Genomic DNA, 20,406 nt, shown 5'->3' with positions numbered 1-20,406 from the left:
TTTCAACTCTTTGCTTTTCAATTATTTCTCTCTCTATTACTATCTCTCTCCTTCTGTATTCTCCTCCCTTGAGGAAGAAAGTTCTCTCACAAATTTTTAAGAGAAAGAAAAATCATGTAATTTATTTGTTAAGTAGGCAGTCCCTCATTTTTAAACAAAGATTCCAAATTCTAGGTAGTCATGTAAAGGAAATATCCACTCCATAGCCCCCTTGCTGAAACCCCTCAGGATCTTACATATTTTAATTATTTTCTCTCTCACTCAACTAGCCTCCAGTGGAAATAAACCTGGCCTCACCAATCTTTTTCATGAAACATCCTACCCAATTCAGGCATTAGGTAAATAAACCTACTTTGAAATGTTTTCAGTGCATTATATAGATGCAGTATTACTTCTTTTAATTTTTCTGCCAGAGTGAACTATTTCAGTTTTCCACATTATGCTTCTGTTGCCCAATATTTACTTGCCCAGCAACATATCTGTATTCCTTTGTAATCATCTTATGTCCTTTTCAGGACTTACTCCTGTATCTATCTTTGCATCAGCAGCAATTCAGTAAACGTACCTTCCTGGTCTTCGTCCAATTCAATTATATAAATTGTAAAAAGCTGAGGTCCCAGCTATGATCCCTGTGGCACATCACTTGTTACACCTTGTCAAACAGAAAAAGACACATTTATGCCTGCTCTCTGTTTCCTCTGAGGCAATCTTTTATTCGTGCCAACATCCAGCTTCCTATGCAATAAAATTTTATTTTCCACAATAAACATCAATACATCAACTTATCAAGTGCCTTTTAGAAATCTAAATATAGAGTAGTATATCCAGCAATTCACCTTTGTCATAAGGACTTACAATTAACGTTTCTCTAAATCCAAAGACCTTTGGAAAATTAAAATCAACACTTCTGCTTTCTCACTCAACATTCCTTTTAAGTCCCAAGAATGAAGTCCATCAGCTTGAAGTTGTAATACATTGCTCATTACTTGGCAATTGCAATTTCCTTGAGTTCCTTCCCACCTCCCCCTTCTAATTATTAGTTTTGAGGTTGATGAAAAGATGAAATGGTGTTGAAGGGAATGAGCGTTCGGTGTAAAGTGTGCCGTGCCACTCCAATAGACGACCGTGACCTAGACGATTTTGAAATTCTTCAATGTTGATGAAATCCAGGCAAATGGGATTTTTATAATACTCCTATGCAGAGTCTTATTGGTAGTGCAATTTCGATATAAATTGTCATATTTGTAAAGGACAAACCCTAAATATCTATGAACCCCAGTATCTATGGTTTCCCAATCCGCCAATTAATCTATTTTATGTGCAGCTATTTTATCTGAAAACTGTGCACATGTCTGGTTAAGTGTTTTCAAGAGACTGAAATTTAGAAAAGAAAGCAAAATCTAATGTGACATCAGTATCCTTTTGTTAGATTAAATCAGTCATTCATGTAGACAGCTCTCAGAGAGTATAACACTCTGCAGATGGTTTGATAGAGAGAAGGCTCTGAATGCTAGTTGGAGCATTGGATTTTGATATTTTTCAACCTATTGGGATAAAAACATCTTGGTCAACAAAAATTAAACCAGTAACATCCCACTTAATAGAAAGCATAGATAATTAACAATTAAACCCAATCTACATTAGAAGTCAGCAAATCATTACATTGAATAATCATTTACAATTTACAGTATTTTAAGATACAATCCTAATATTTGTGCATCATCAATATATAAAAAGTGTAACATCTTTTAATATATATCATTATAAGGTTGTCTAATTTGAGCAAATTAACACATCAAAAGGGGGATCATGTGTAACTGAACATTATTCTTCCACTTGACAAGTTGCATCATACCCACCCTTATCCTTTGTGGTAATAGTAATCCACTTGGTGGCTGTGCTACACACTGAATTGCAGCTTATTACCTAAAGGTTATAGATTTTGTAAGGCTTTAGGTCTGCTAAGTTGAAAGTCAGGCTTTTTTCAGCACCAGGAGCTTCAACGGATTCAGCTTTATAAGACTGTACTTCTGGCTGCATTGTCTGAGGGTGAGCTGTGAGCATCTGCGGTTCGTGGCTAGAAAAAGAAACATGTTCAATGGAGGTTAATTAGTTAAAGCTATCTGGGAAGTTTGATAATCCAAATTATGCAATTTTATCAACTTCATGTTAAAAAGTCAAAACTTACTTTCTTAATGCAAATAAATTAATAGTAAGAATAATTGATATTTCTTTGTTCTCTGCATTAATGGGTGCACTGAAGCATGTAAAGATATTGATATCATTGTTAAAATATTAAACAGATAAATGACTCTCTAACAGGTCTGTCTTTTCCATGCAAATATCACAAAATATATTGAGTCGTCTTAAGGATTTGAAGCTTGCAATCAGACTCCTCATATAACACATTCCCTTCTGTACTTGGACACGAATAATTTTACATTATCTTGAGGAAGTCTAGATATCAAAGAGGGTAAATCAGAAATGAAAGTTTTCCCAAACTGGCTGCACCTTGACAATCCCTCACAAAGAAATAAAACTGTGGAATATCTACTGTTATATATGAAGTAATAAATATTTTACCCAAATTGTGGGTTAACACTCAGTCAATATCAGCATGGGCAGGGAACTGATTGTAGATCCACGAGCCATTCCTCATCAGAGGATTTGAGTTGGAGAGGATTAGCAACTTTAAACTCCTGGGTGTTACTATTTCAGTGGAACTGTTCAATACTCAGCACTTAAGTGCAATTGCAAAGCATGCAAGGCAGCACCTTTACTTCCTTAGGAGTCTGTGCAGATTCGACATGACATCTAAAACCTTGACAAATTTCCATAGATGTGTAGTGTAAAGTGTATTGCAGCATGGCCTGGTATGGAAACACCAATGCCTTTGAACAGAAAATTCTACAAAAGATAGTGGATTCAGCCCAGGACATCATGGGTAAAGCCCTCCCAACCATTGAGCACATCTACATGAAATGCTATTGTAGGAAAGCGGCATCCGTCATTAGAGATCCTCTCCATCCAGGCCATGCTTTCTTCTTGCTGCTGTCATAAGGTAGAAGGTACAAGAGGCTCCGGACAGGCATCACCAGATACAAGAACAGTTACTACCCCTGAACCATCAGGCTCTTGAATAAAAGGGGATAACTACACTCACTTGCCCCATCACTGAGATGTTCCCACAACCCGTGATCTTACTTTAAGGACCCTTTATCTCATTAGCTCATGTTCTTGTTATTTATTGTCATTATTTATATTTGTTTTCACACAGTTTGTTGCCTTCCTCACTCTGGTTGAACTTTCATTGATCCAGTTATAGTTACTATTCTATAGATTTGCTGAGTATGCCCACAGGAAAATGAATCTCAGGGTTGTATATGGTGACATATATGCACTTTGATAACAATATTTACTTCAACCTTTGAACTTATTCAGAGTTGGTACATGAGAAAATCTCCCTTATTTTCAGGTTGTATTTTATACTACTTTCGGGTTCTAAATATCTTAAAACCGCTCTTACCTTTGAACGTTACTATTAGGTAACAGCAGAGAGCCCCACTGTAAATTAGCACTCATTGATTTTAAGATGTGCGGCAGTGGAGGAGGCTAACTGGCAGCAGTTGATGGATTAGGAATGCGTATTGCCTTAGGTCCTTTTCTGCAAAGCAAGTGCATGCCCATATGAATGGAATAATTAGTAAAGGGATTCAATAGCTCAATCATTTTCTGCGTTAATGTTTCCTCAAAGAACTGTAAGTGGGACGGGTGGCATTTGAACCGGAGAGGCACTAATGTACAGGGCAGGCATATGCTTCAGTTGAGGGCTGTTTAAACTAGGGAATGGGAGGGCAGGGAACTTAGAACAGGCCAAGCTCAACTGTTTAAACACCATGGTGGAGAATAACATATTAGGGCATAAACCGATTATAGGCTTCAAGAATATAAAAATGGGTCGGAATAGGATGAAAAACATCAGCAATAGACTGAGGATGGCCTGTGTAAATGCAAGAAGTATCAAGAATAAATTAAATGAGCTGGAATTATACATAAGTGCTCCTAAGTATGATATAATAGCAATAACTGAAACTTGACTGACCTCAAAAGGTGGTGACGAATATAGTACTAAAATATATACTTTACTTAGGAAAGATAGGCAAGACTGTAAAGGTGAAGGGGTAACCAAAAACATGAGAGAGAATTTAAACGCGAGGCTGCTTATGATAAGAGATGAATCAAGACTTAGTGAAGATATCTGGGTGAGAATTGAAAGCTATAAGGATAAAGGAATAACATTGTGTGTATGTTATAGACCCCATCCTCCCAATGCTGATAGAGATTTTAATAAACAACTCAATCAGAATATTTAAAAAAACAAACTCTGAGGGTAATGTTATAGTTATGGGTGATTTTTAATTTCCCAAATATCGAGTGGGAGAACCCTGTGACTAATGGATTACAGGAAAGTGATTGTTTGTTTGACCCAGTATGTTAACATACCAATAAGTGGAGAGGCCTGAATAGGTTTGATATTCTGTAACGATCGGGATAGAAGTTTGAGTAAGGAAGTTGTTGAGCCTTTAGAAACAAATGATCAGATTGTTAGTCTCGTTTTTCTGGGAGCGTATATGAGTAAAAACCAAGACAATTAAATTAAATTTTAGGAAGTTTGTGAGATGCAACAAAGATTTCAGAAGGTAAATTAAAAGGAACTGCTTGATATTGAGTCAGTTGAGGAACAATGGAGTTGATTTAAAGAGGTAAAACATGCAGTGCAGGAAATGTTCATATCCAAGGTCAGGAGAAGCAATAAAAACAATAGATCAGCTACATGAATGAATAAAGATATACATAAAAATATTGAAGAAAAGACAGCTATGTAAGGAATACAGAAAAAATAGTAATGATGTTAACCATAGGACATATGAAAAATGAGAGCTATAGTCAAGAGGAAAATTCAGATTGCCAAAAGGCAGGTTGAGAAAGATACTGCTGATAATGCAAAAATTGACCCGAGTTTTTTTTTTACATACTTTGGTAGTAAAAGGAAAGTCACGGAAGAAGTTAAATGTACGGTATTAGGAATAAGAGTGGGGTGTTAGATTATGCAGAGAAGGACATAAAAGATCCTCTTAACTCATAGTTTGCTATTGTATTCACCCACAAAGATATTAGCAATATGCTACTATGTATAGAGAAAAATAAATTTGTTTCAAGTGACTTAGAGATCTTAGAAAGTGAGATCGTGCTTCAGCAGAAAAGGCTGAAAGTTACTAAATCTCCAGGGCCAGCAAACATATATCCCAGGCACTTAAATAGGTCTGTGATTATACATACAAACACCTAACATGAATTTTTCCAATCCTGATGTAGGCAGATAAATGGCAGATGAAATTTAATGTAAGTAAATGTAAAGTATTACATATAGAAAGTAGAAAGATTAGATATAAATATACAATGGGGTGTTTTGAGTTAGAAAATGCACTGTATGAGAAGGATTCGGGTGTCCTGGCAGACTCATGACTGTCAACTTCTAGACAATGCACAGAAGTGATTAGGAAGGCTAATAGACTGTTGGGCTATATAATGTGCTCAGTGGAGTTCAAGTCAAGAGACACTCTCCATAAGCTGTATAACGTGCTTGTGAGGGCACACCTTGCATACTGTGTAGAAATTTGGTCTCCATATTGTGTGAGGGATTTGAGGGCTTCAGAGAGAGTTCAGAGAAGGGTGACAAGACTCATTCCAGGTCTGCAGGGTATGTGCTATGAAGAAAGATTGAAAGAATTAGATCTTTTTAGCCTAAATAGACATATAATGAGAGGAGACATGATAGAAGTGTTCAAAATCATTACAGGTACAGGCAAAGTGGATGCCAGCTGCTACTTCAAAACTAATCCATCATCAAGAACATGGGGCCATAGGTAGAGACTGGTTAAGGGGAGATTTCAGACTAACATCAGGAAGCATTTCTTTACAGAGTAAGTTGTGGACACATGGAACAAACTACCGGTAGCTATTGTGCAGTTAAGAGTAGTACCTCAGAGACTTTCAAATCCAAACTTGATAGTTATTTCAACACACTATGTGATCAGGAAATTGGCAAGCTTTGTTGGGCTGAATGAGCTGTACTTATCAAAAACTTTCTCATAAAGTTAAGGAAATGATTAGTTTATATATTTTCACACCAGGAATCATTTTATTCTTTACAAAGTACATTAAAGTAATTGACTAAAGGTAGTAATTAACTTATTTCACTAATGTATCAGATGATTTTGATCAACACATCTGGTAATATAGAGCCATTAAATTATACAGCATGGAAACAAGACTTCCAGGTCAATTCATACATGGCAACCAAGATGCCTACCTGAACTCATCCCTTTTTCCTTCCATTAGCTTACATCATTCTAAATCTTTCCTATTCTCATAGCTGTTCAAATGTTGTTTAATTGTAGTAATTGTAGACTTGTTTACTACTTCCTCCATTCAACATATCCATCGCTCTTGGTGTGAAGAAGCCTCCCTCAAGTCCCCTTTAAGTTTTTCCTTCTTTCCTTGAGTCTATGCCTTCTGGTTCTAGACTCCTCTATTCTGGGAAAAATAAAACACTGTGACCATTTACTATATACACGACGCTCACGATTTTGCATAACTGTAGGGTCACCTGCCAACCTCCTATGGTACAAGGAAAAAAGACACAGTCTATCTAATCGCTCAAACTTTCCATTCCTTATAAAATCCCTGTGAATCTTTTTTGCACCCTTTACAGCTTAATGACATTTTTCCTATATAGATGTAGAAAACTAAGGAATATCATGGTTAAATCACCATTTTCTTTCAGATCAATCCAAGGAGGCATGCTTATGGGTGTGGGAACCACTGGGTTGAAATTGAAATTAGTAGTGGTCAGATTACTGTGAGTAAAACATAAGCACACTTACTGCATATGTGATATGTAAACACAGTATCAGTGAGGATGTTATCATATATACATTGAAAAACTTCACAATTGGGGGTCCCTCTTTGACAAACACTCTTAATTCTATTCTATGGCAGTCTGTTCAGTCCACTGTTGCTGCTCTCACGGCCTAATAAGAGGATAAAAAATTGAATGTCAAGACCCTTGTTGCAAATAGTATCCCTGCTGATGTTATTAAGCGTAGTGGAGATAAATGTCTGACACATATTCACAATTTCATTTCTTCTCCTTGGAAAGATTTCAGCGTGACAAGAGACCCCAGAGAGAACATTTCATGACTATATTCAAGAATGGAGATGAACTGCCTGTGTAGAGGAATCTTTCTATTACCCGTGACAGGAAAAGTCCTTACAAGGGTGCTCCTCATCTGCCAGTGACAGAAAAGCTCCAGTGGCTGAAAAGTGACTTCCTTGGTGGTAGAATAGGTTTCATTGATCAAAAAGAAGAATGGGCATCTTTTTTTCCCAGAAAACAGGCATGCCCTGACGACGATCGATGCAGCCCTCACCTGCATCTCATCTCTTTCCTGTATGACTGCTCTTACCATACCAACAGGGATATAGTTTTCTCGTCTTCACCTACCACCCCATGAGTATTCAATCTGGCATTCTCTACAATTTATGCTACTGGCAACGTGATCCCACCACTATCTTCTGCTCCTCTCCCTTCTCTGCTTTCTGCAGGGGTCACTGTCTCCATGACTATCTGGTTTGTCTCCACTGATCTCCCTCCAGCCACTTACCACTGCCACAGCACTATGAGTTTCACCCTCACTACACCTCCTCTCTCACCACCATTCAGTGCCTAAATAGTCCTTCATTTGTAAAGCCATCAGTGTCACTTATTGTCCACTTGTGTCCAGTGCTCCTTGGTGGGGCCTCTTCTGCAAAGATGAGACCCAATGCAGATTAGGAGATCATTTCATTGGGCGCCTTTGCTCTGTCTGCCAATTACATTTCCCATTCCCACACTGACATGACTGTCCATAACCTCCTCTACTGCCACACTGAAGCCAAATAGGAGAAACAGCATCTCATATTCTGCCTGGGCAGTCTCTATCTTGACAGCATGAACATCAATTTCTTCAACTTTCAGTAACCACTGCCCACAGCCTCCCTTTGTTCTCCTTTATCCCATCAATCCCAATATCCCTTCTCTTTTCTCTCCCCTTCCTTCATTACCTACACATTTCTCCCTCTGGTTCGCTTCATCACCCCCCTCCTTATGGTCGGGTGACCTCTCCTATTAGATTCCATCTTCTTCTGCCCTTTGTTACTTACACCTATCACCTCCCAGCTTCTTACATCACTCCCACTGTCCTGCTCCCCCACCGGCCTATCTCCCTTATTTGGACTAACCTATCATTTTGCACCTCCCCCACCCTTTTATACTGGTGATCTTACCCCTTTACACTTTTGAAAAGGGATCTTGACCAGAGGTGTTGACTGTACATTTCCTTGCATAGATGCTGTTTGATTCATTGAGTTTCTCCAGCAGTGCCTCCAAATTTCCTGCATTGCAGTTTCTCTTGTGTACCATGTTCTTACTTTCTCTCACAACATTTAGAAGACAATCAATTAACTGCAGTGACAATTTAAGAAAATTAGATGGTATTTTTCCCCTATTGGCACAATCTCAAGACATTCTGCTCCTAGCTTTAACCATCAACAACTGTGTTGAACAGTGTATGTACCTCCATTTCTATGGTCCTTTGACATAGCCTGCATTTAGGAGCAGTTTAAGCCTCCTTCACAATGAAAGCCAACTTGAGTTCTGTGCAACGTCATGGCTATATGACAATGGTCCATCATATTCCTCAATAAAATTATACAGTGCCTATAAAAAGTATTCACCCCCCTTGGAGGTGTTCATATTTTATTGTTTTACAACATTGAACCACAGTGGATATAATTTGTCTTTTTTGACACTGATCAACAGAGAAGACTCTTCTGTGTCAAAGTGAAAACACATCTCTTATAAAGTGATCTAAATTAGTTACAAATATAAAACACAAAATAATTGATTGCATAAGTATTCACTCCCTTCAAATCAGTATTTAGAAGATGCACCTCTGGCAGCAATTACAGCCTTGATGTGGATGTGTGGATGGATCTCTATCATCTTTGTACATCAGGACACTGTACTTCTCCCCCATTCTTCTTTACAAAACTGCTCAAACTCCATCAGATTGTATGGGGATCGTGCGTGAATAGCCCTTCTCAAGTCCAGCCACAAATTCTCAATTGCATTGAGGTCTAGTCTCTGACTTGGCCACTTCAAGACATTAACTTTGTTGTTTTTAAGCTATTCCTGGGTAGTTTTGGCTTTATGCTTGCAATCATTGTCTTGCTGGAAAATCCAAATCGCAGTTCTGTGGACTGCATCAGTCTTTTTCCTCCAAATTTCCCTGTATTTTGCTGCATTGATTTAGCCTCTACCTTCACAGGCCTTCCAGGACCTGGTGCAGTGAAGCATCCCCAAAGCATAGAGCAGCCACATGGTGTGTTTTTGATGATGTGCTGCGTTTGGCTCATGGCAAATATAGCATTAGACTGATGGCCAAAATGCTCAATTTTGATTTCATCGGACCATAGAGCCTCCTTCCAGTTGACTTCAGAGTCTCCCATGTGCCTTCTGGCAACCTCTAGCCAAGATTTCATTCAAGTTGTTTTCAATGGTGGCTTTCTCTTTGCCACTCTCCCATAAAGCTGGGACTGCTGAAGCACCCAGGCAACAGTTGTTGGATGTGCAGACTCTCTTATCTCAGCAACTGAAGCTTGTAACTCCTCCAGAGTTGTCATAGGTTTCTTGGTGGCCTCCCTCACTCATCCCTTCTTGCATAATCACTCAGTTTTTGAGGATGGCCTGCTCTAGACAGATTTACAGCTGTGCCATATTCTTTCCATTTCTTGATGATTGACTTAACTGTACACCAAGGGATATTCAGTCACTTGGAAATTTTCTTGTGTCTATCTCCTGATGTATTTTTCAATAATGTTTTCACGGAGTTGCTTGGAGTATGCTTCTGTCTTCATGATATAGTTTTTGCCAGGATACTGACTCACCGACAGTTAGGCCTTCCAGATACTGGTGTATGTTTACTACAATCAATTGAAACACCTTGACTGCACACGGTGATCTCCATTTAATTAATTATGTGATTTCTGAAACCAATTGGCTGTACCAATGATGATTTGGTGTGTCATATTAAAGGGAGATGAATACTTATTTTTTTATATTTGTAATTAATTTAGATCAATTTGTAGAGTTTGTTTTCACTTTGACATGAGTCTTTTTCTGTTGATCAGTGTCAAAAGTAGCAAATTAAATCCACTGTGATTCAATGTTGTAAAACAATAAAACATGAAAACTTCCAAGGGGGGTGAATATTTTTTATAGGCACTGTATTTGAAGATATGCAATAAGTGTAAAACTGGAGATGATTATGATTTTCAGCAGAGTGCGCATTACTAATTAGCAGGCCAACTCATTTTGGGAATGCTTTTGTTAATTCTCATCTGTAAGTAAACAACTGAAGCAGTGGTTATACTTTCTGATGTCAAACTTTTATACTATTTCTGTTCTGAAGATGCTGAAGATACTGATTAAATATAGTTCTTCCAGCACATAGAGAAGGGTATAAGCAATATGTTTTAAAGCATAATGGAACCGAAATTTCCTTGGAGAATAAAAGTGGATACTATAGAGAGAGCACAAATGATTTAGTTTTCTTCTCAACCCCATTTCCTGCCTTCTCTCCATAACCTTTGGTGTCCTTTCTAATCAGGAACCCTTTGTTCCGCTTTAAAATTACCAAATTATGATTTGGCCTCCATAGTCCTTTGTGGCAATGAATTCCACAGATTCACCACTCTTTGGTTGAAGAAATTCCTCTTCATATCTGTTCTAAAGGGATATTTTTATACTCTGTGTCCTCTCACCCTTGACTTTCTCACTATTGGAAACATCTTCTCAACATCCATATTATCTGGGCCTTTCAATATTCACCATGTTTCAATGAGATTCTCCTCATTCTTCTAAACTTTAGGAAATACAGATCCAGAGCCATCAAATACCCCTCATACAATAGCCCTTTCATTCCTGGGATCATTCTAGACTGGACCCTCTCCAATGCCTGCACATCCTTTTTTAGATAAGGGACCCAAAACTGCTCACAGTACTCTAAATGTGGTCTGACCAATGCCTTATAAAGCCTCAGCATTACATCTTTGTTTTTATATTCTAGTCCTCTCAAAATGAATGCTAACATTGCATTTGCCTTCCTTACTACTGACTCAATCTGCACTAGGACTCCCAAGTTTCTTTCCACCTCCAATTTCAGAACTTTCTCACTGTTTAGAAGATAGTCTACACCTTTATTTCTTCAGCAGAAGTGTATGAGCATATACTTCCCAACATTGTATTCCATCTGCCACTTCTTTGCCCATTCTCATAATCTGTCCAAGTCCTTCTCCAAACTCTGCTTTCTCCGCACTACCTTCCTCTCCACCTATCTTAGTATCATCTACAAACTTGGCCAAAAGCTTCAACTCCATCATCCAGACCATTAACATACAATGTAAAAATTTGCAACCCTTGCCAATTTCTAACTGTGCTACATGATTATCTACAATACCTTATTTCACATAATGTGTGCATTCAAATGTAACACTTTCAGTTCTGCATTCATCACCCTTCTTTTCAATTTTTGTTTCCTTGTTGCCTGAATTTAAATTCTTCTCCCTTTTAAAACATTTTGTATTATTCTTTATTCTGGAGACTTCAGTAACCTCTCCTTCACTCTCCTTCCCTTTTACTTTATCCACACTTTTCTAAGCTGTTGAACCCACCACATAACCCCATATCACCCCACAACCCATGCTATGTGATTTGTTAGGACATGGTCTCAGTGGAGTTCAGGTGAAGCCCATCCCATCAGAACAGCTCTCTCCTTCCCTCATACCAGTGCCAATGTTCTACAAAGTTCTCACACTTCAATCACTGAGCATTGCACTTAGCTCTTTGATATTATTAACCCTGTACCAAGTTGTATGTGGCTCAGTAAACAATCCAAAGATTATTATAGTTTTGATCCTGCATTTTAATTTAGTCCCTAGCTGTTCAAATCTCCTCAGCAGAACTTCTTTCCTTTCTGTTCCTCCATTGTCGGTACCATATGAACCACAAAGATTCCAAATTCCTCTGCATTCCAGATGATACGTCCTGAATCTGGGCACCAGGCAGACAACACAGCTTTAAGGACTCTCAGTCCTTGCTTTGTTTCTATCCCAATGACATACTAGTCCCAATTATAACTGCATTTCTCTTCTCTTCCTCCTCTCTTGAATGACCCCCTGAATCACAGTGACACGATTCAGTTGCTCATCCTTCCTTCTTATTCTTACAGGGAGCAACAATCTTACACTCATTGTGCAAGTTCAAGGGTGAGGCTCTTCTAGCACTATCTCTTGGAACACCTTTCACCTCACAGTTTCAAAAGTGACCTCTTGACTGTAATAATGTCTGCAGACTTCAACTGCTGACACTAGAGTACAGAGTGTTATTGCTATGTAATAATTTTGCCAAAAGTGACAACACTTCATAGTAAACCATACATTGGCATTGAAAGAACAAGAAGTATGTCATGTTGGCAGACAATGCATGGAAACAGAAGATGACCACTGCAGCTAATGCCTTTGGTGTCTGAGGGAAACTATCAATCCCATAAATCAGTAAATTATACATGTATAATAATAATACACATGATGACTCAAGACTTCTGCTGATGAAATAAAGTGTGTCCATAAAGGAAATAAATATTTCTATTATTATGGAATAAAGTTCTAGTAATTATAATTGATTGGACAAAATTATATTAAAAAAATCCCAGGTCACTGACGCTGACAACAGAAACACAGTAGGGCACTCCTGAAGATAGCCTATATAAACCCTAATAGAAGTAGACCTTTCATCTAAGAGGAATACTTTGAGATCAGTGATCAATGCCGTCTCAGTTATCCCAGACACTGGCATTATACTCTTTTTAGCAAAAGCCAGACTGCTTTCTACTCTCCTGCTACATAAAGAAATTTGAACTGTCACAGTCATAATGTTCATGCATTCTTTCTCCGTGTAGAGAAAGAGCATACTTCAGCTTTACAATTACCAGTTTCTGAACAGGATTTCCAGCCTAATTGTGAGTCCACCCTTGAGTTAGATAATCCAGCCATCTTCCTATGTAGATGTTTTGCTTTAAGCTATTTTAGTAAAGTACAGCACCTTAACAATTTAGTGTCCTGGTACCATAATTCAAAGACATGGTGCAGCTTCTGTCAGTGCACTTTCAACATTCCCCTCTCTTCAGTACCTCTGCATTATAAAACTACTTGACTCACCTAGTTAAATGAGATAAAAATGTGTTTGTAAGGATGTAGGAAAAAAGCTAAGATAAAAATATTGGAAAAGGCGAGGAGCCTGCAAATTTAATTGCAGCACTTTAGAATTTTTCTGGGCCATTTTTCATTGGCAAGTGGCCAGAAAGTCCCCTAATGCAAGCCCTTGAGCACATTGCAAGTGGTGCTGGGGGCCCAGCAGGGAGGCAGTAGGAGCTGTCATGACAATGGCAGTGAGGAGGCAGGGTGAATCTGCCAGGAGCAGAGATAATCTGAAGTGATCACAGGGAAGAAATAATGGTGCTTAAATTGCTAAATGTTATTCAGCAATTTTCCAATGGTGGGACTTCTGCCATTGAAAATGGGTATTTTCGTTATGATATATGTATGATATATATTTAATGCCTGGCTTGTTCAAAAAAGGAATGAATTTTGGATTCTCTAGGCTGATGTGGAAATAGAGTAGGCTGGTCGAAATTTAGTGAACCCCATAATACGCCCCAGTGGAGCCTGGAAGGCTGCATTTGTTTTTATAAAATTGTAAAGACAGCAAACATTCAAAGCAGTAGATCCATGTCACATGACCTTACACTATTTTACCTTTACTTCATTTATTCTATTTAGAGATGCAGTGCAGACCAAGCCCTTCTGGCTCAATGAGCCAGACCACCCAGTAACCCATCTATTTAACCCCAGTTTATTCATAGGACAATTTACAATGAACAATTAACCTACCAACTAGTACATCTTTGGAACAGGAAGGGAAACCAGAGTACCCAGAGGAAACCGATGTGTTCACGGGGAGGACGTACATCCTTCTTCCAGATGGCATTGGAATTTAACTCCGAATACTGATGCCCTGAGCTGCAATATGGGCACTACAATAATTCAGTATATGGAAAGATTGACCTGTCCAGCGAACTCCTTTTCAGCACATACTGCAATGGGTTCTCAAGATGGACTGCACCTTCCACTCATGACTACTGCATAGCTGACTGGGCCGATGGTCGTTATTCTGATGAGTTAGGCCGCAGAAAGTGATGCACGGTGAAGATGTGTATGGGGGCAGAATTTACCCTCTTCCCTGTAGGGGTATTAAAGATTACAGGGGAAAAGCAGGTAGGTGAAGATGAGTCCATGGCCAGCTCAGCCATGATCTTATTGAATGGCAGAGCGAGCTCGACTGGCCAGATGGCCCACTCCTGCTCCTATTTCTTATGTTCTTATGTTTTTTTCTGAATACCAGAAATATCTTACGGCTTTTTCTCAACTTGTCATTTATAAACCACAAACATTTTTTAGTAGGTATGCTTTCTTAAATGCTCCAAGTAACAGAAGTACCTGGTGTAAACTTGTTCTCCCAGTTTAGCTTAGGATGCAGTAGATGTGGACGGAACCAGCGGCTGCATGAATGTTAAGAATTTGCCAGGAAACAGCAAAGTGGTGACTTGAGTGTTATTGAAACAAATCAATCATACTGCCCTTTATGGAGCAAAATCATTTAGCACTTTTATTTCTTGGAAAAGGAAAAAAAAATATAGATTTTTGTTGATTATGCACTTGAGACACCTCACTATGAATTTTTTGGATTTTAAAACTATGTTAAAGCAGATTATTATGCAGTTGTTCATGGAGTAAACAATCACTATTTATCAGCATGTGTTCATGGCCAGGAACAGAGTCAATGGAAATAGGTAGAGAAGTCTGACATCCTGCCTATTTTTATCCTGATCCAGTCAGATGTGATAGTGGCATAAAAGGTGTGTTGAATTTTAATTATCATGCCACATCTATATGGGAAGTAGCAGCTGGCTGGTAGGTGGGAGGGAAATATTAGAAGCTGCCAATTACTAATGACTGAAAGTGCAGTGTTGGCACTAAGGTAAACCAACAGGAGGGAATTTCGGGGAGGCCTCAAAATAGGAAGAGGAAAGCTGAACCTAAATGATAGTGTAATAGTTTTCTTGTGGGAGCTGGGAAGCACTCTTCTTTCTGATACCATAAAGGATGGACAGATGTAGTCAAGTCATCATGTTTTCTCTTCCAAACTTTGGCTTGCCAATAAAGCAGGAGCTTTCTTATAATATTCACACTCATATTGATTTGCTTATCTGCAGTAGTTGTTCTTCCCACTAGTTCAGAAGAGCAAGTTAATATTTTTAGGTCTTCTGTCAACAGGTAATTGGCTGCGAATTTCTACTCACCGTATATGGTTAAAATCAGTGATGGAAGTGTTTGGGGTATACTTCATCAATGCAACCTATTAGAAATTAATAAAGGTAAGAACAATATTAGTTGGTTACTGGTTCTCGTGATATGGATATGATAGAGAAAATAGTGCAGGCCTTTACCACATGTCATGTCATTATGCAGTCAGTATAGGTAAATAATTTCATTGAATCAGGTTTGCTGTGATGTTTACAACTGCAGAGGTTGAAGATACTGCAGGGAAATTGGGATGGTAAACCTGCAGGAGCTGCTTCTCCTGTTCTTGAATAATTCCATGTGTTATGTTACTTCGGTTTAAATGTACTGTGGGTTAACAATGAAGAATCATATTCTGGAAGAATTAGAGAAATTTTATTTACAGTAATAAACAAACACGTCTTAACCCAGCCACATGCTGGAACATTTTAGCAATCCCACGCAAGCTCAGTGCTCTGTCCAATCATGTACTGGCACATCATTGCACATGATATCACCACATCTTCCTTCCTTTAAAAAGAAAAGCAATTAACAACATTAATCAGGGCAAATACATAATTCAACAAGTCTCTATCAGTCTCCCTGTGGGTTTACGAACACGAGTAGACCTCCTAAGTCGTACACACAGATCTTGTGTTTCCTTGTTATTATTTACATATTTTGGCTCGTCTGCATCCGTTAACTGAATCTCTGAAGTTGGCTCTTTCTTGAGGTCTTTGTGATTTCTTCTTACCACTGCTCCCTCTTCTGTTTGGATCATATATGATCCGGGTTGTACTTCTTCAAGTACTGTAGCTTTCTGTGTCCATGTGTTCACTTTGTCTTGTATTCTTACTTCATCTCCTTGATGCAGTTCAGGTAGTGATGAGAACATCTATCAAAGTATATTTTCTGCTTTGCTTTGTGTTCATCTTTCCATCTTTTCACTTGTTCACCTTCCTCTGTTCTCAGAAGGCTCTCATCCATTGGCAGATTAGATCTCAAATGTCGTCTATCAAGAGCTGAGCTGGCAAAAATCCACATTCCAGTGAAGTATTTCGGTAGGCTAACAAGGCTTTATAAAAATCACTTCCACTATCTTTTGCTTTGTGCATCAGTTTCTTGACAATTCCTACCGATTTCTCAACTAATCCATTAGACTGAGGGAAAAATGGACTAGATGTTGTATGAACAAAGCCCCATTCACGAGCAAAATATTTCATGCATTCACTACTGAATTGTGGACCATTGCCTGTGAAGATTTCATCAGGTACACCATGTCTTGAAAAAACCGATTTCATGCATGTAATTACATTTTCTGCCGTCGTTCTGCCCAGACAACACGCTCCAGGATACAATGAGTAGTAATCTGTTATTAATAGATAGTCTTTGTTGTTAGTTATAAAAGTATCAACACCTACCTTCTGATAAGGTCTATGAGGATTTGAATGTGGATGCAGTGGCTCCTTAGGGTTGCTAGGTTGGTATTCAAGGCATATATGACAAGAAGACACCAATTCTGCAATTTCTTGATTCATCCTGGGCCAAAACATCACTTTCCATGCCCTTCTCTTACATTTTTCAATGCCTAGGTGGCCTTCATGAATTTAATCAAGCATTTTTTTATGGAGACTTTTAGATATAACAATTCTGCTACCTTTGTACAATATCCCATCCACAACAGACAGTTCTGATCTGTGGTTCCAATAATCTTGTACTACTGAGGTACAGTCATGCCTATTATCTGGCCATCCATCCAACACCATTTGTATTACCTATAGAGAATTTTGTCCTTCTCTATATCAAGACGCAGTAGTTCCAACTTTTTGGGAGCAACAGGTACAGTTTCTATGACCATATCAATGAATACCTGAACGTCGATAACGTTCCTGTGACTGTCTTTTGTTGTTGGATGCACAGCTCTGGAAAGTGTGTCGGCCGTGTACATGAATTTTCCAGGTGTGTATGACACATTTAATGCATATCTTTGCAATTCAATCATTATTCGCTGAAATCGCAAAGGACAGTCGCTTAAAAGTTTGTTAAACAATGCAATCAACGGTTTATGATCAGTTTCAACATCAATAGATTGCCCTGACATAAACTCATGAAATCTTTCACAAGCAAACATAATGCTGAGCAATTCTTTTTCAGTTTGGGCATACCTTGTTTCTGTATCAGATAATGAACGAGATGCATATGCCACTGGTAGCCATTCCTGATCATGTTTTTGGAGTAATACTGCCCCTAAGCCCGCTTGAGATGCAACACTTGAAATTTTGATGGGTTTTTCAGCATCATAAAATTTCAACACAGGTTCTTTTGTGAGTACTTTCTTGAGATTTTGCCATGCCTTCTCCTGTTCAGGGTTCCAGCTCCATTAATTTCTCTTTTCTGCTAGCTGCCTCAATGGAGCAAGCTGTTCCGAGAGTTTGGGTATAAATTTTCCCATATAGTTAACCATTCCCATAAACCTCTGAACATGCTTTTCACATTGCGGTCTTGGCATGTTCTCAATAGCAGAATCCTTCAATGGATCAGAACACACACCCTCTTTGCTGATGATATCACCCACAAAGGTAAGTTCAGTCACTCCATAGAACATTACAGCACAGAAACAGTCTTTTTGGCCCTTCTTGGCTGTGCCAAACCATTTTTCTGCCTAGTCCCACTGACATGCACCTGGACCATATCCCTCCATACACCTCTCATCCAGGTACCTGTCCAAGTTTTTCTTAAATGTTAAAAGTGAGCCTGCATTTACCACTTCATCTAGCAGTTCCTGCCACACTCCCACCACTCTTTGTGTGAAGAAGCCCCCCCAATGTTCCCTTTAAACTTTTCCCCCTTCATCCTTAACCCATGTCCTCTGGTTTTTTTCTCCCCTAGCCTCAGTGGAAAAAGCCTGCTTGCACTCACTCTATCTATACCCATCATAATTTTATACACCTCTATCAAATCACCCCTCATTCTTGTACGTTCCAGGGAATAAAGTCCTAACCTATTCAACCTTTCTCTGTAACTCAGTTTCTGAAGTCCCAGCAATATCCTTGTAAACCTTCTCTGCACTCTCTTACCTTATTAATATCCTTCCCATAATTAGGTGACCAAAACTGCTCACAATACCCCAAATTCGGCCTCACCAATGTCTTATACAACCTCAGCATAACATTCCAACTCTTATACTCAATACTTTGATTTATAAAGGCCAATGTACCAAAAGCTCTCTTTACTACCCTATCTACCTGTGACGCCACTTTTAGGTAATTCTGTATCTGTATTCCTATATCCCTCTGTTCTACTGCACTCTTCAGTGCCCTACCATTTACCTTGTATGTTCTATCTTGGTTTGTCCTTCCAAAGTGCAATACCTCACACTTGTATGTATTAAACTCCATCTGCCATTTTTCAGCCCATTTTTCCAGCTGGTCCAAATCCCTCTGCAAGCTTTGAAAACCTTCCTCACTGTCCACTACACCCCCGGTCTTTGTATCATCAGCAAATTTACTGATCCAAATTACCACATTATCATCCAGATCATTGATATAGATGACAAATAACAATGGACCCAGCACTGATCCCTGTGGCACACCACTAGTCACAGTCCTCCACTACCACTCTCTGACTTCTCCCTTTGAGCCAATGTCTAATCCAATTTACTACCTCACCGTGTATACTTAGCGACTGAATCTTCCTAACTAACCTCCCATGCGAGACCTTGTCAAAGGCCTTACTGAAGTCCATGTAGACAACATCCACTATCTTCCCTTCATCCACTTTCCTGGTAACCTCTTCAAAAAAACTCTAATAGATTTGTTAAACATGACATACCATGCACAAGGCCATGTTGACTCTCCCTAATAAGTCCCTGTCTATCCAAATACTTGTAGGTCCTATCTCTTACTACTCCTTCCAATAATTTACCTACTACTGACATCAAACTTACCAGCCTATAATTTCCCAGATTACCTTTTGAGCCTTTTTGTTAAACAACAGAACAACATGAGCTATCCTCCAATCCTCCAGCACTTCACCTGTAGATACCAACATTTTAAATATATCTGCTAGGGCCCCTGCAATTTCAACATTAGTCTCCTTCAAGGTCCGAGGGAATACCCTGTCAGGTCCTGGGGATTTACCTACTCTGATTTGCCTCAGGATAGCAAGCATCTCCTCATCTTCAATCTGTATAGGTTCCATGACCTCACTACTTGTTTGCCTTATTTCCATTGACTCCATGCCAGTTTCCTTAGTAAATACAGATGCAAAAAACCCATTTAAGATCTCCCCCATTTCTTTTGGCTCCATACATAGCCAACCACTCTGATCTTAAAGAGGACCAATTTTATCCCTTACTGTACTTACGATCTTAATATACCTGTAGAAGCTCTTTGGATTATCCTTCACCTTGACTGCCAAAGCAACTTCATGTCTTCTTTAGCCCTTCTGATTTCTTTCTTAAGTATTTTTTTGCACTTTTTAAAAAATCCTCAAGCACCTTACTTGCTCCCTGTTTCCTATACATGTCATACATCACTCTCTTCTTCTTTATCAGAGTTCCAATATCCCTAGAGAACCAATGTTTCTCATTCTTATTCACTTTGCCTTTAATCCTGACAGGAATTTCAACTCTGCACTCTCAAAATTTCTCCTTTGAAGGCCTTCCACTTACCAATCACATCCCTGCCAGAGAACAACCTGTCCCAATCCACGCTTTTTAGATCCTTTCTCATTTCTTCAAATTTGGCCCTTTTTCCAGTTTAGAACCTCAACCTGAGGACCAGATCTATCTTTATCCATGATCAAGTTGAAACTAATGGAGTTATGATCACTGGAACCAAAGTG

The 20,406-nt window shown here is 38.8% G+C and overlaps 1 protein-coding gene across 1 annotated transcript in view; it reads right to left on the bottom strand.

The window, feature by feature from the left end:
- Nucleotides 1-1,968, bottom strand: part of LOC140730437 (usherin) — a 37,110-nt gene extending 35,142 nt beyond the window's left edge. Inside the window, exons 1-2 of the mRNA XM_073050840.1 lie at nt 1,860-1,968; nt 566-652 (exon numbers count right to left, since the gene is read on the bottom strand). The gene's annotated coding sequence lies outside the window, so the exon portion shown is untranslated. The remainder of the gene's footprint in view (nt 1-565; nt 653-1,859) is intronic.
- Nucleotides 1,969-20,406: the final 18,438 nt, after the last annotated feature.

Source organism: Hemitrygon akajei, chromosome 7 (assembly GCF_048418815.1).
Source record: "Hemitrygon akajei chromosome 7, sHemAka1.3, whole genome shotgun sequence".
NCBI lineage: Eukaryota > Metazoa > Chordata > Chondrichthyes > Myliobatiformes > Dasyatidae > Hemitrygon > Hemitrygon akajei.
This window is presented reverse-complemented; position numbering and strand designations above follow the sequence as displayed.